At 38.5% G+C, this 12,826-nt stretch overlaps 1 long non-coding RNA gene across 1 annotated transcript; it reads right to left on the reverse strand.

Annotated features, from left to right (window-relative positions):
• Positions 1-550: 550 nt before the first annotated feature.
• Positions 551-9,048, reverse strand: LOC131809004 (uncharacterized). Its single transcript, XR_009345022.1, has 3 exons — positions 9,000-9,048; positions 1,380-1,459; positions 551-955 (listed from the first exon to the last, which is right to left on the reverse strand). It is a non-coding gene; the product is annotated as an uncharacterized LOC131809004 (long non-coding RNA).
• Positions 9,049-12,826: the final 3,778 nt, after the last annotated feature.

Genomic DNA, 12,826 nt, shown 5'->3' on the forward strand with positions numbered 1-12,826 from the left:
CAGTTGAGAAAAATGTAGGCCCATCCTCTATTGCCAAAGCCTGGAGACTCTCTTTGCCAAGATACCCTGGTGGTTTGGCATTGCAGAGAAACACTGGACAGAACCCTAGCAGAACACGTAAGGAAACCAGACACATTTTAATATTCATCCATCAGAACTGTCTAATTATCCCTTCAAATTAGATGAACCAGTAATAAACTGGGAGCCAAGAGAGCATTTTAATAAATACCAAAAATGACTTCATAATAGCCAGAATACATAGTCAAAATAGTTGGTAAATGCCAAGACTTATATTTCTTAGATATTTCACCAATAAATTTTACTAAAGTTTCCCAAAACCTACGAATGAGAAACACCTTTCTTTTTCTTGCCCTCTCCATAATTATGCATAGTTATATACATTATATATTAAATATTATTTTATATATTTATACCATATATTATATGTATATACATACACATATGTATTATAAATATTTTTTTAGGAAAGAATTAGGTCACAAGATTTCACAGCTCCAATTTCCCTAAGATTCTATATTCCAGTCTTTCTTGGCTGCTATAGAAAAGGAACAGAGAATTAATCTCCAGTCTTAAGTTTTGCAGAAAAATCTTTACAAACCACAGGCCCCAGCTGGTAAATAAGAAGCTGTACAGGGGACTCTGACCTGCCAAACATTTAATATTATTCCCATTAGCATTGTGTTGTTAATCGCAACCAATCACTCTTACATATTAGGTCTAAATTAAATTAGAAATTTAAATTCGTACATGCAGATACTAAGAAGAAACAAAAAAAGCCCTACTCTAGAGTTTAATAATCCCGAAAGCCTCATACATAATTTGCAAGATAAGAATATTAGTTGGTGGGAGCTCGATAAACATTTATTGAGCATCTCTGACAGGCGCTGAGGAAATTTCTTAAATGTGTATCAGATGTCCTCAAAAGGCTTATAGTCTAAGGAGAAAAACAGACAAGTAATCAGATATACAAAAGAATGACAAAAGTACTACATGAAGGTAAAATGGATTTGTAGAAAGAGCCGGAGGAAAAAGGAAGCAAATTAAAGAAAGCAGAGGGGGTGTCTCAGTCCGTTAAGGGCAAAAACTCGAAACTCATGGTTTTCCATTCAGGTCAAGATCTCTGGGTCTTGAGATCAAGCCCCCTATGGGGCTCTGTGCTCAGCAGGGAGTCTGCTTGAGGATTCCTTCTCTCTCTCTCTCCACCTCTCCCTCTTTCCCTCCCCCAACTCATGCACTCACTCTCATAAATAAATAAATACAACCTTTAAAAAAAAAAAAAAAAAAGCAAATAAGCAAGCAGAGAAAAGGCACTGACGTACAGAATGGGAAGTGTAGAATGATCCCAGAAACTGGCTCACCTGCCCCATAGGTATTCTTGCGGTAATCTCCCCAGCCATGCTTCTGCAGTCCACAACTCACAGAAGTCTCACAGATGTATCTAGGAAGTACAAGCAAATAAACATTTGAGGATGTGCTTCATTTCTAGAGTTAGAACTCAGTCAAGGGACAGATCGTTTTGAAGTCTGTATGCCAGCAAGATAGCTTCTAAGTTGAAAAGGTGGTCACACGTTTCAGCATTTCACAAGCAGTAAACATGAATCATAGCAATGTTACGGTGTGAGGAGACCTCAGCGCCCTAAGAAAAGAACTAAATAATTCCAAAATTATCTCTGCCTTTGGACAGTAATAACTACTGGTCTTTTTTTTTTTTTTTTAATTTGGAAGCTTAAAATACATTCCAGTGTTGTTTCTCCTAAACCTTAACATAGCAGGAGGGAGCTGAAACATGGTCTTCTTTGTTATAAACATGTTGTATCTATGACGTGCCATATTAATCCCATCTGTACCATAGAAAGTATGATCCACTTGAGCCTAGCTCTCTTGTGAATTATGAATCATTGTAGTGCTCTGGGGATGGTTACCATGTCTCTAAAGTTCCTTCTTGTTTCTTCAATTTTTTTCTCGAATACCTTGGTACTGAAAGTGTCTGGGAAATCTGAAGATGCCATATTCAAATACACCAATAATATATTCCTTCCACATATTCTTCACTCTTTCCAGAAGATACATAGCTAAGGAGAACCAGAAGATCACCAAATAAAATAACACTAGTTCCATCTGACACCTCAGAAGGAAAGGCTACTTATTCCAGTCTTATTCCTTTGGTAAGTAGCTAAAATGCCCAATTAATAAGGTTTAACCATCAGACAGAATTTGTTTTTAGAATAATGAAAAGGTGTTGTCATGACATGGTTATTCCCTTGTGTGCTTTTTCGAAACGTGCTTCATTAGAACTTATTTTAGCGGTTCTGTTTTCTAATTCTTCATATTTTCACATCTTTTCCAACAAAATAATAATACATAAATAATACCTGACAAGATGTTACAGATTTTTCTCGATTGGTATGCTTTTGTTCTCCAAGCATCTTAAAATATGGGTGTTGTAAAATACAGAGAGAATCTAGATGCGAGCTTTCTTACATGAAAAAGCATCAGTTTTCTCTCTTCTTCTGCCACTCACATTTCAGATTCCAGCTAACGGTGCATTAAGCAATACAGAATAGTAATTTTGAGCCCAAACATCATGCCAAATACTTCTAGTGAAAAATAGTTGCTAAACGTAGCATCATTTCGAAAGTCACTGTTTTCATTAACAGTGTCTTCCAACAGCCTTGTTTCAATAGTACTACTATTAACCATGAAATTTAGCTGCTTCTGTTTACTCTTTGAATTATACCTATTAAACTGCCAACTCAATTTATTTTCCCAGTTGTCATTACCCTGTTAAGAATATTGTTAATAAACTAAAGGTTTCTGTATTCCTTTTCTTAGCTTACAGAGCTGCCTGAATTTATGTACCAATACAATTTAGTATGTAGGATCCTATGGAAAGTGGAAAGAGGAGTCAGTTCCTGACAACAGCCTTCACTCCTATCCCTATTAAAGAGGCTCATTTTTTAGAAAAGAGTTGGGAGAGGAGTATTTTGTGCATTTCTCTACTTGCTACACATTTTAAGCAACAACAAGTAAGTCTAGTGAATCAAGTAACTGCTTTAGAGCTATGATAAAAGGGGAGAGTTTAATAAAATGTAAGCTGTAAGTACAATTAGTTCAAGAATAAGCTGCTGGGTAGTTCAAGAATAACCTGGGTGGCTCAGTCAGTGGGCACCTGCCTTCAGCTCTGGTTGTGGTCCTGGGATCCTGGGGTCAGACTCCAAATCAGGCTCCCTGCTTGGAAGCCTGCTTCTCCCTCTCCCTCTCCATCCTGCTTGTGCTCCCTCTCTCACTATATCTCTCTCTGTCAAATAAATAAAGAAAATCTTAAAAAAAAATAAAAAGAATAAGCTGATGTCCTGTAACTGGTAAAATTTTATCAGGTGCTTTCTTCTTATTGACATCTACGAGCTGTTAGCCTAAGACCACCTGAAAATTAAAATTACATTTTAGAAAATTTGCACTATATCATCACTAGACTCAACAGTGGTAACAAACATTCATTGCACCCCTAGATTATGCCAGGTACTTAAAGCACAATGAAAGATCAGACATGGTTCTTCCCTTCAAGAAATATACTTCAACTTGCAAACCTCACTTGGATTTGCTGTTTTTAATTTATTGATGACTTCATATTCAATTGTGTGAACTTTTTTTTTGAATCCCTACTTTAGAGTAGGCCCTGACTTAGGGACTGGAGACAAAAAGACATATATATATAACACAAATTGAGAACAATGTTAGATGTTAATTCACTAGCTATGATCAAGAAGTATACACAGATTCATGTTCTTGACAACAATCCAGAATTTAGAAACCAGCACTGAGAGATGTAATGATACTTTTTTTTAATTAGAGACTTGAGTGTTTCATTTCATCTCTCCCTGGACCAATCCACAAGGAATATACCATCAAGCACTTTCAAACATAAAGACCAGTATCTCTCATCCTAGAATGCAATTAGAAAGGAAACTTCAAGGGTAAAGCTATCAACTGAAAAATCAGTTGAAATAAATGGAAAAATCAGTTATATCCATACGGTGTATTCATAGTAGGCTGAAACCTTTTCTTAACAAGGAAGTACTCAGTGTTTTACAACACTGGTGTTAAGGTGGGGCAGATTCCTAAAGAGTGGCAACTAATGCAGCTCCACCAATGTTTTAAAAATGTGAGATTGATAAAGTAGTAGATCTGATTTTCACCCATGTCACATAATGGATTCTCTTACACAGATTCGTTTTCATGATTACAGAAGTGCCAATCTTAGTGGACTGCAAGCCAATCACACTACCTCTCTCTAAGGAATAGCAAATAAAGAAGGCCACTAATTACAGCTGCCAAAAGTCAAAAGTTGAGTTTTCTATAGATGTGACCAAGTCACCATGTAAGCAGAGGGAATGCATGTCTTTCCTGAAACTAATACCACAAATATATGGTTAAGATACCTCACAAGTGCAAGTCCCTCAAAAATCTGCTCTATGCATAGTGCTCCATACTATATGTACTCTTGGAACAATCTTGAGAACAACACTCATTCCACTCAGTCTTAGACTAGTCCCTCCAAGAGGCTTATAGTGGAAGATAAATACGTCCATAAAAAGAAATTTTTTGTTAAAGTATGGTATATACTGGGCTACCTGGGTGCCTCAGTAGGTTAAGTGTCAAACTCTTGGCTTCAGCTCAGGTCATGATCTATGGTCACGAGACTCCATGCTCAGAGGAGTGTCTGCTTAGGATCCTTTCCCTCTTCTCCCTCCCCCACTACCCCTCCTCCCTTTCTCTGCTACATAAATAAATAAATAAATAAATAAACAAATAGTACCCTTTTAAAAAAAGTATGATATATGTTATATTCTCAGATTTCATCCAAATAAATATTCAGTCATTCTGTCTTTCGAGTAATGAGGAACCTCACGGTCATGAAATTCTTTCTGCCTATGGAGCAAGTTGAGCCAAAGAAAAGGTGGGAGAAATGTCAATAAATCTGTGCTAAGAGACAAGATTAAACATTGTTTTTCTAAGCCAACTGTTCTGTTTCTGAGGGCTGATCTGCGTTGAAGAACATCGTATGACATTCCATATATTCCAAACAACAGAACAAGAGTTTTTATTATATCAGAGTCTAACTATATAACAATATGAAATATGCAAACAAACTGAAATAAGCTTTCTTTCAGAATGCTAAATTTTCAAATGTAACGGGATATATTAAAAACATACTTTTCTGTCTTTTCTAAATACTGCTTACTCATATAAAGGGTATTAAACCAATGCACTAAGAGTTTTTATGAAGCAAGCCACCTGGGTGGCTCAGCCAATTAAGCATCTGACTCTTGATTTCAGCTCAGGTCATGATCTCAGGGTTGTAAGAACAAGCCCCACATCAGGCTCTCTGCTGGGCGTGGAGCCTGCTTAGAAATCTCTCTCCGTCTCCCTCTGCCCCTCCCCCAGCTCACGTGCATGCACGCACTCTTTCTCTTTAAAAAAGAATTATTATGGGTTGGGGGTGGGGTAACTGGGTGATGGATATTAAGGAGGGCACCTGATGTAATGAGCACTGGGTGCTCTATGCCACTGACAAATCACTAAACTCTATCTCTGAAACAAACAATACACTATATGTTAATTAACTGAATTTAAATAAAATTTTTTAACAATTATAAATTTTATAGACCATATAAAAATCATTCTATAGTGAATAAAATCCCCCATCTCCAAAACAAAATATTTTTTTGTTACGTAAGCTTTACGGCCAACGTGGGACTTGAACTTACAGCGCTGAGATCAAGAGTCTCATATTCTACCGACTGAGCCAGCCAGCCAGCTGCTCCCCACCAATTTTTCTTTAAATGTGTATTTCTTAGTATTTCTAACACAAACATCTAGAAACAGAAGACTGACTACAGAGGAAGAGGGGTTTTTGTTTGCCTTGTTTTGTTTTTAACATCATAGCATCATTTCCCTTTGACTCGTAAAGCCTAAGGTGTTCTCTTTTTGCGATGACAATATTGGGCAGTAAAGAAACATTTACATTGTGGGCTCTGTGATATAGTGAAAGATATGTACTCTATATTACAAAACAGAAGAACCCGGATTTGATCTCCCCCATTACTCAGCATGTTAGAGAGTGTGCCTCAAAATGGGTTTTACTATGTTTTGTTCCATAAAGCATTTTTAGTCACTACTGCAATAAGCTGATATTTCATGTTACCCACTTAACTCCAAATAGAGTTTTCAAATCCGAATTCCAGGTAGGAATCAGCCCCAAAGCATGACCGCGCTTTCAAACATTTAAAAGTGCTATGAAATCGTCGTGGACGTGGCAATCGTTTGTATGCATCGGGGCCGTATGGATATTTATCCAGGAGAATGAGGGTAAGCGCAGATTCGCAAATCAGTGCAAATTGGTCTATACAGATAAAGAGATGCTTGTGTTTGCATATGGATATTCATGAAAATTAGGGGAAAAAAGTCAAAACTAAATAAATATTTAATATGTCAGCACCTGTCATATAGTTTTTTGTGTGTGCGCTTTACCACTATTGACTAGCAGTAGTACTGCTACTCTAACCAACTTCATTAAAGAATAAAAGAAAAGTAATAAGTCATTTCACACTCTGTCTGACCATTATACAATAATAGCAAGATTTCATGCAAGGGTACAACATTATGCCCATCTGCAATCACAGTCTCTTTGCAAAAATCTCAATTCACACTTCACATGCAGCTAACCTTGTTACCATCCCTTCCTAAATCCATCAGTGTTGCAGCTGCACGTCTTCACAGCCCAACATCTTAAAATTCATCACTTTGGCACCTTAGCATCACCATAGGTCAAGAGAAAGAATCCAACCAAGAATAATTAAAGGGCACCCAGATGTTTCGTTTACTTAGCTCAAGCCTTTCCTTTAACATATCGGAATTGCCTATGTTGTACTATTTCTTTCATATTTTTAAGAGATGTGCAATGTGATTATTTTAAGGGTATGAGACCTGGAACAATACATTTCAGACTTTTTTTTTTTTTTTTACAAGTATAGTTCTTTGTAGTTGAAATTTGAACAAGAGGCGTGATAATGAGTAGGTTGAGGGAAGGAAAGGTGTTATCTCATTAAGGTAATTACTAAGACATCCCCACCATTATATCGGTTTGAAAATGTGGCAATTAAAGCGCCCTACATGGGCTCCTGGAGACAAGAGAACAAGACAGTTCTCTTGGAACTTCTCTGTTACGGTTAATGTGTGTCATGTAAATGAAAGGGTAGACTACTGCTATTTCCTTCTGTTCCTCAGCCCCCACCCTCAAATTTCTTTGTGGGTTATGTTTCTTTTTTTCTTTTTGCTTTAACCTGAATTTCGTTCTGATGAAAGGTGCCAGATTGACAGCCCTAGAAGGCAAAGACGTCTATTTACCCACAAAGTAGTTGGAGCCCAGAAAACAGTAGGGCAAGCAAGGCAGGCGACATGCTACCAACCTAAATCAAAGGAGACCTAGCCTCGTCCTCCCTCTTCAGTCAGGCAAGTCTCCTTCTCTGAGGAGGAGGCTGCCAAATTCACACCCCAAGTCAGAAAAACACCAAATACACATTAAAAAGAAAAAATAGTAAGTGGTGTTCTTCGCTTATTTTGCCACAACATATACAGGCTAACTCACAGAGCTCTCCGTTCACTAAGGCTGACTTTGGCACAATTCACTGAAACCACTGCCTTTGCTCAGGAGGAATTCATTTCCCCTCTTGATCTGATCCTCTCGCTATTTCATTGCTTCCACTATCCTAAACAAGATAAAGAATAATGTGATACCCCAAATAACATCTAGAACCCAATCTCCAAGATCTTGCTTTCACGCGCATTTGAGCATTATCTACCTCAAATTAAGGAAAGCAATTTAAATGTCCAGCTATGGAAGAAGAGTTGACTCAACTGTGACACGTTTATGGAAGAGAATACATGTATCAAGTATGATACTTACAGAGAGTTTTAAATAATACAGAGAAATACCTGTAGTGCATGGGGAAAACAAAAATGATAATCCAGATGAAATAGATCATAACTTTGTAAAAATACACAGCAAAAATCTAGAAATAACAAATCAAGTATTAGTAGTGTTTCCTTTGAGTGACAGAAGATGGGCTTTTTTTCTTCTCTAGTATTTTATATATTTTTTATGGTGAGCATGCATTACTTTTACAATAGGAAGATTATTTTAATAATCTTTACAAAAAGTCTCGGTTTCTTTTGTAGTAGGACTTGACCACATAAATTTAACTCCATTAAAATTTAAAGTCAAGAATCATCTGAAAATGCTGTAATCCTGCAGTATCTCTTTCCTTTCTTCATCTCCACAGAAGAAAGTGGGAGAAAATGTATGGGTTGAAAGGGAAAACAAAAGCAAAAAACTGAATCAAATATGTTGTAGAAAAAACTAAAAGCTTAGAATAGAGATCAAACTAAATGACCTCTGAGATTCCTTCCAATCTTGGATTTGGATGAAAATCAGTTCTGCTTAAAAACCAACTACCTATTAACATGGATGTTGGAAAAGTACCCTTTTGCCAAACTTCTGAGCAGAACCAAGTGAGAGTCATGCTTGCCTAGGGGACTAGATCATTCATGGGAGGGAAAAAAGGGTGTAAAACCTGTTGCCAAATACAGGGGATCCTTCCCGAAATGGCAGGAAGGTATGAAATACTGCTGTTAATAAGCAACGTTTTGAACAGTTGGGTTTTTTATAATCCTGTTCCAAAACAGTAATATTCAATAAATTTACAAGCTTAATTCAACTTTTCAGCATTGACATCCTTCAATAGCAATGCTTGATCCCTCACCTTTGCCCCTTAAAAACATCCCAGGCACATAAAATGGCAAAGCAAAAAATCAGAGGATAAAGGCGAGGCGAGAATGGAGAGCAGAAGGGACTCTACGGACTCAGGCCGGGTAAGTCTCCCAGCAGCCTCGAGCTTTCCGCGGTGGAATTCACTCACCCGACACTTCTCCCCAGACTGCTCCCATCACGTCTGTTACCAGCTCCTGAAAGGAAAGCCGTCGTTATTGCTTTACTAAATGGGGTGGAAAGGTCTTAAGGTTTATATAAATTCGAATCGAATCCTACCCTAATAAATACCTTCGTGGGAGGACTTTGGGCACGTGAAACTAATTGTGCCTTCTTCAGGGATAACTGGTGGCGACGTAACGTCAGCCCCAGGCACCGTCAAGGGCAAAGGGTTTTAACCAAAAATAAATAAATAAAATAAAATAACGAGAGAGGGGTAGACGAAAGAAGAAATAAGTGTGGGCCGGGTCTCTGCAACAAGGTGGACCTGGGGAAACTCCACGCCCGGGCTGAAGAGCAAAGAGGAAGAGGGAACCCCCAGGGCCTGCGCAGCTGCTTTCCTTCCTGAGCTCTGAGTGGACAGGGGTCGCAGGGGGAGGGCAGCCCCAGCTGACACGTGACACGAATGAGCGGAGCTGTCTCCAGCTGCAAGGAACTGGTTCTTTTTTTGGTTGTGGTTTTTTGTTTGTTTGTTTGTTTTTAAGGAACTGGTTCTTGATAATCTGCTGTAACATAAATCTAAAGAATTTTGTGGAGGAATAAAAAATACGGATTGCCAGAACTTTCTAAAGCAATCCAGAAAAGAAAGGCAAATCTAAACACCCCGACTGCCGCACTTCTCCATCTGGGCTCTATGTGACTTTTTGGCAAATCTGTTGACGCATAACAATGAAAGATAATTTGACAATTCTACATTTATTCACTACAGGTGCGTTTAATGTAATGTCATAGTGTATTCCCTCAAGGTTGGTGAGGAAGTAGGTGTCTCTTTGAAATCTTAACCATGGAAAGGATTTGTAAGCTTTCATTAATATGACAGTTGGTGGATAATGGGGCAGGTGAATAACAAGGTGAGGTTTTTAAAGTGATCGAGGCTCTGACACACCCTATTTTCAGTGCATCATTCTGACTTTCTTGATATCTGGGATAGGACTTCCCTGCCCACTGAAGCAAATGCCCCATGTGGGGAGGTAGGAGTTGGTGCAAGAGAAAGTTGGGCAATGGGCTCCTGCAGTGATATTAGCAAACATTTGATCTTTCAGAAATTATGACATCACAATTTTCCCAAATGAGAGATATTGGAAAATCAAAATCTTCTAATCAGATTATTAGAAAGTGATTTCATAGCAGTTCACTCAATTAGAAACCTGCCTACTGAGACCTACCATGGTCTATTCTCTGGGAAGACACCACTTTCACATCTAGCTCAGCTTCCCTCCAGTAGGAAGTAAGCAGCACCGACTTCCATATCCTCTTCCTAACACTATCAGCAAATTGGTTTTTAAACTGTGAAAGAATTTCAATCTAAAATGGAACAAGAGGATATAAAATGGGAAATATCACTCACATCCCTTCAGAAAATAAAACATAAGGACTGAGAGACAGATTCCTCATAAATGCTGATCTGCAGAAAACTAATAATGTTGGGGTTGTCTTTTAAGAAAGGAAGTTGGTCAGGAGTTACCTCATACCAACCTCGGAAAATGTCCAGAGACATGAACAAGAAATGGCCTAGGGTGGGTTGATCTCACAGAAGAACCTGAATTGAGCTTTATTTGTATGACTGGACTGGGTTTGTCTGCTTGGAGAATTTGCAAAGCTAGTTTCTGTTTTTTATTTTAACAAATGCTAACTCAACTCCCCTCACTTTACATTCCCCATCCTTTAATGTATCGTGCCCCAAACCCTCAGCAGGCTCACCAGTAGTTTTCTGCAGTCTGCAGATTCTGAATTCCAGTTCCTCTGCTATATCCAAATAAATGCATCTTTTTTGAGAATTTTGAGCTCGACTCGGTTTACCTCATTTTTAGATTGACATCCCTTGGCGTCAGAAGTGGGATCCAAAGGAGACGACCCCTGAAGAACAACCCTTGGAATCCAGCAACGTGTCCACAAGGAGTTTCCTGCATTCCTCACTCTGTGGGTCATTGTCTGTTTTCTGTTTTGCGAAGTCTTTTCTTGGATTCCAAACTCCCTGCGTTTGGTTGAGCTCTCTAACTTGTTTGTTTGTTGTCTTGTAAGAAGCACCCTAGAATTTAAGTATAATTTCTTTGGAATTGTTAAGCAAAATAAATTTTTTTTAGACACGATATCAGTGGGCATGGGTTGAGCGAATAAATGGCGCTAGCCACCTCGTTATGAAAGTCTTTGGTCTCCAAAGCCAAAGACTCCTATTAAAGGATAAATTAATCAGAGACAGGCCAGGTTGACGTTCAGCTGTTTGCCAAATGCAACACAATTTCCATGCAACAAGGGACACTTGGTCATGAATCAGACAATTAGACCAGCTAGGAGGGCTAGGAATGGTATCCAGTGCAGGACACACCATAAAATAAAACACAACTTTCAACTCTGAAAGCATACACTTCAGGCTATTTAAGACTTTTTTTTTTTCTTTTGCTCTCAAGGAAACCTCTAAAATATGGAATCCCAATCATCTAAAATGCTCTAAGGGTGGCCCTCCTTCAGGGACCCTGGCCCATTGTATATTAAAAAATTATGGCCTCTCCTCATGCACATATTTAACTAAATTGACCAATCTGACCAAAGGTAATTTAGAACTTCAGTGTTCATCATGGGGAACTTTTGAGCTCCTCAAACTTGCTCTTTCTCCAGACTAAATGAGAAGACTGCTGCAACAGAATTAAATAATCTGAATGGGATAGCTATTTTAATTGGTACCTAGAGGCTTCTGGATGTATTCAAGATTCTAAATTTGCCACTTTAGAAAATACTGTTTCTAAGTAACTGAAGCAAATAAACTACTACAAGGAGACTGAAAAAACTTCTGAAGCTTCTTCAGTGGCACTGGCCCAGAACCCTAACCCCATTGCTCTACCTCCTCTGTAGGTCCGTCTCTGTCCTCTTCTAACCCTTCCGTTTATCTGAACTCCCCTTCTTCCCTAATGCTGAAACCTTACCAACTGAGCCTCTTAAAACTCCCCCTGATTTTAAAATCAGGCCTTCTGAGGATCCAACTAAACCATTAATTTCTTATGTCCCATGGACCAAATCTGAACTTTGAACTATGTATGGTAAAATATTTTCCCAAGGTAACTGAGGATCCTCATAGACTTGCAGAAGATTCAGTATTGTGATTCAGACTTACTGGCCTTACTTCTCCTCTTTGTCAATTAGTCTACATGCTTGTTGAAGAACGTCAAACCCAGCATTGGATGAAAACTGCTAATGTAGAAAGCCCCGAACAATCTTTAGAATTCCAAGTAACTCAGCCACCAGCTCTTTTATAGGACAAAGTTTGTGCCCTAGCCAAAAGGCTGCATCTTGCCATCCCAAGGGCTTTCCTAAACTGGTAGACTGGAACAAAATTAAGGCAGGCACCCAGAAGCCTGCCAAATCTGTTCATGCTTGCTACAGCAGACTCCACATTGTTTTTAAATTCTGGACTCCCTCTGGATGTTGAATTTCTCAGGGTGGCCTTTAATTCATTGTTTATAAATGGTTTAAACAGAGACCTATCTCTGTTAGTCAGTAGAAACTCACATAGACTGGGAAACAAAGCCTAACCCTGATCTTGTCAGTCTAGCTCATCAGTTAACCTGTACCCCACACGATGAATCCAGAAGAAAGGCAACTAAAATTTTAAGTCTCCAAATTCAACAGTTGGAATCTCCCAAGCTTTCCCTATCAAACTCTGTCATTATTTAAAAAATAAATAAATAAAAACAAAAAGAAAGAGAAGAAGGAACAAAGGAACGAACAAGGTAGGCAGGCAGGCTCAAAACAAAACCTGGCCAC

Source organism: Mustela lutreola, chromosome 10 (assembly GCF_030435805.1).
Source record: "Mustela lutreola isolate mMusLut2 chromosome 10, mMusLut2.pri, whole genome shotgun sequence".
NCBI classification, from domain to species: domain Eukaryota; kingdom Metazoa; phylum Chordata; class Mammalia; order Carnivora; family Mustelidae; genus Mustela; species Mustela lutreola.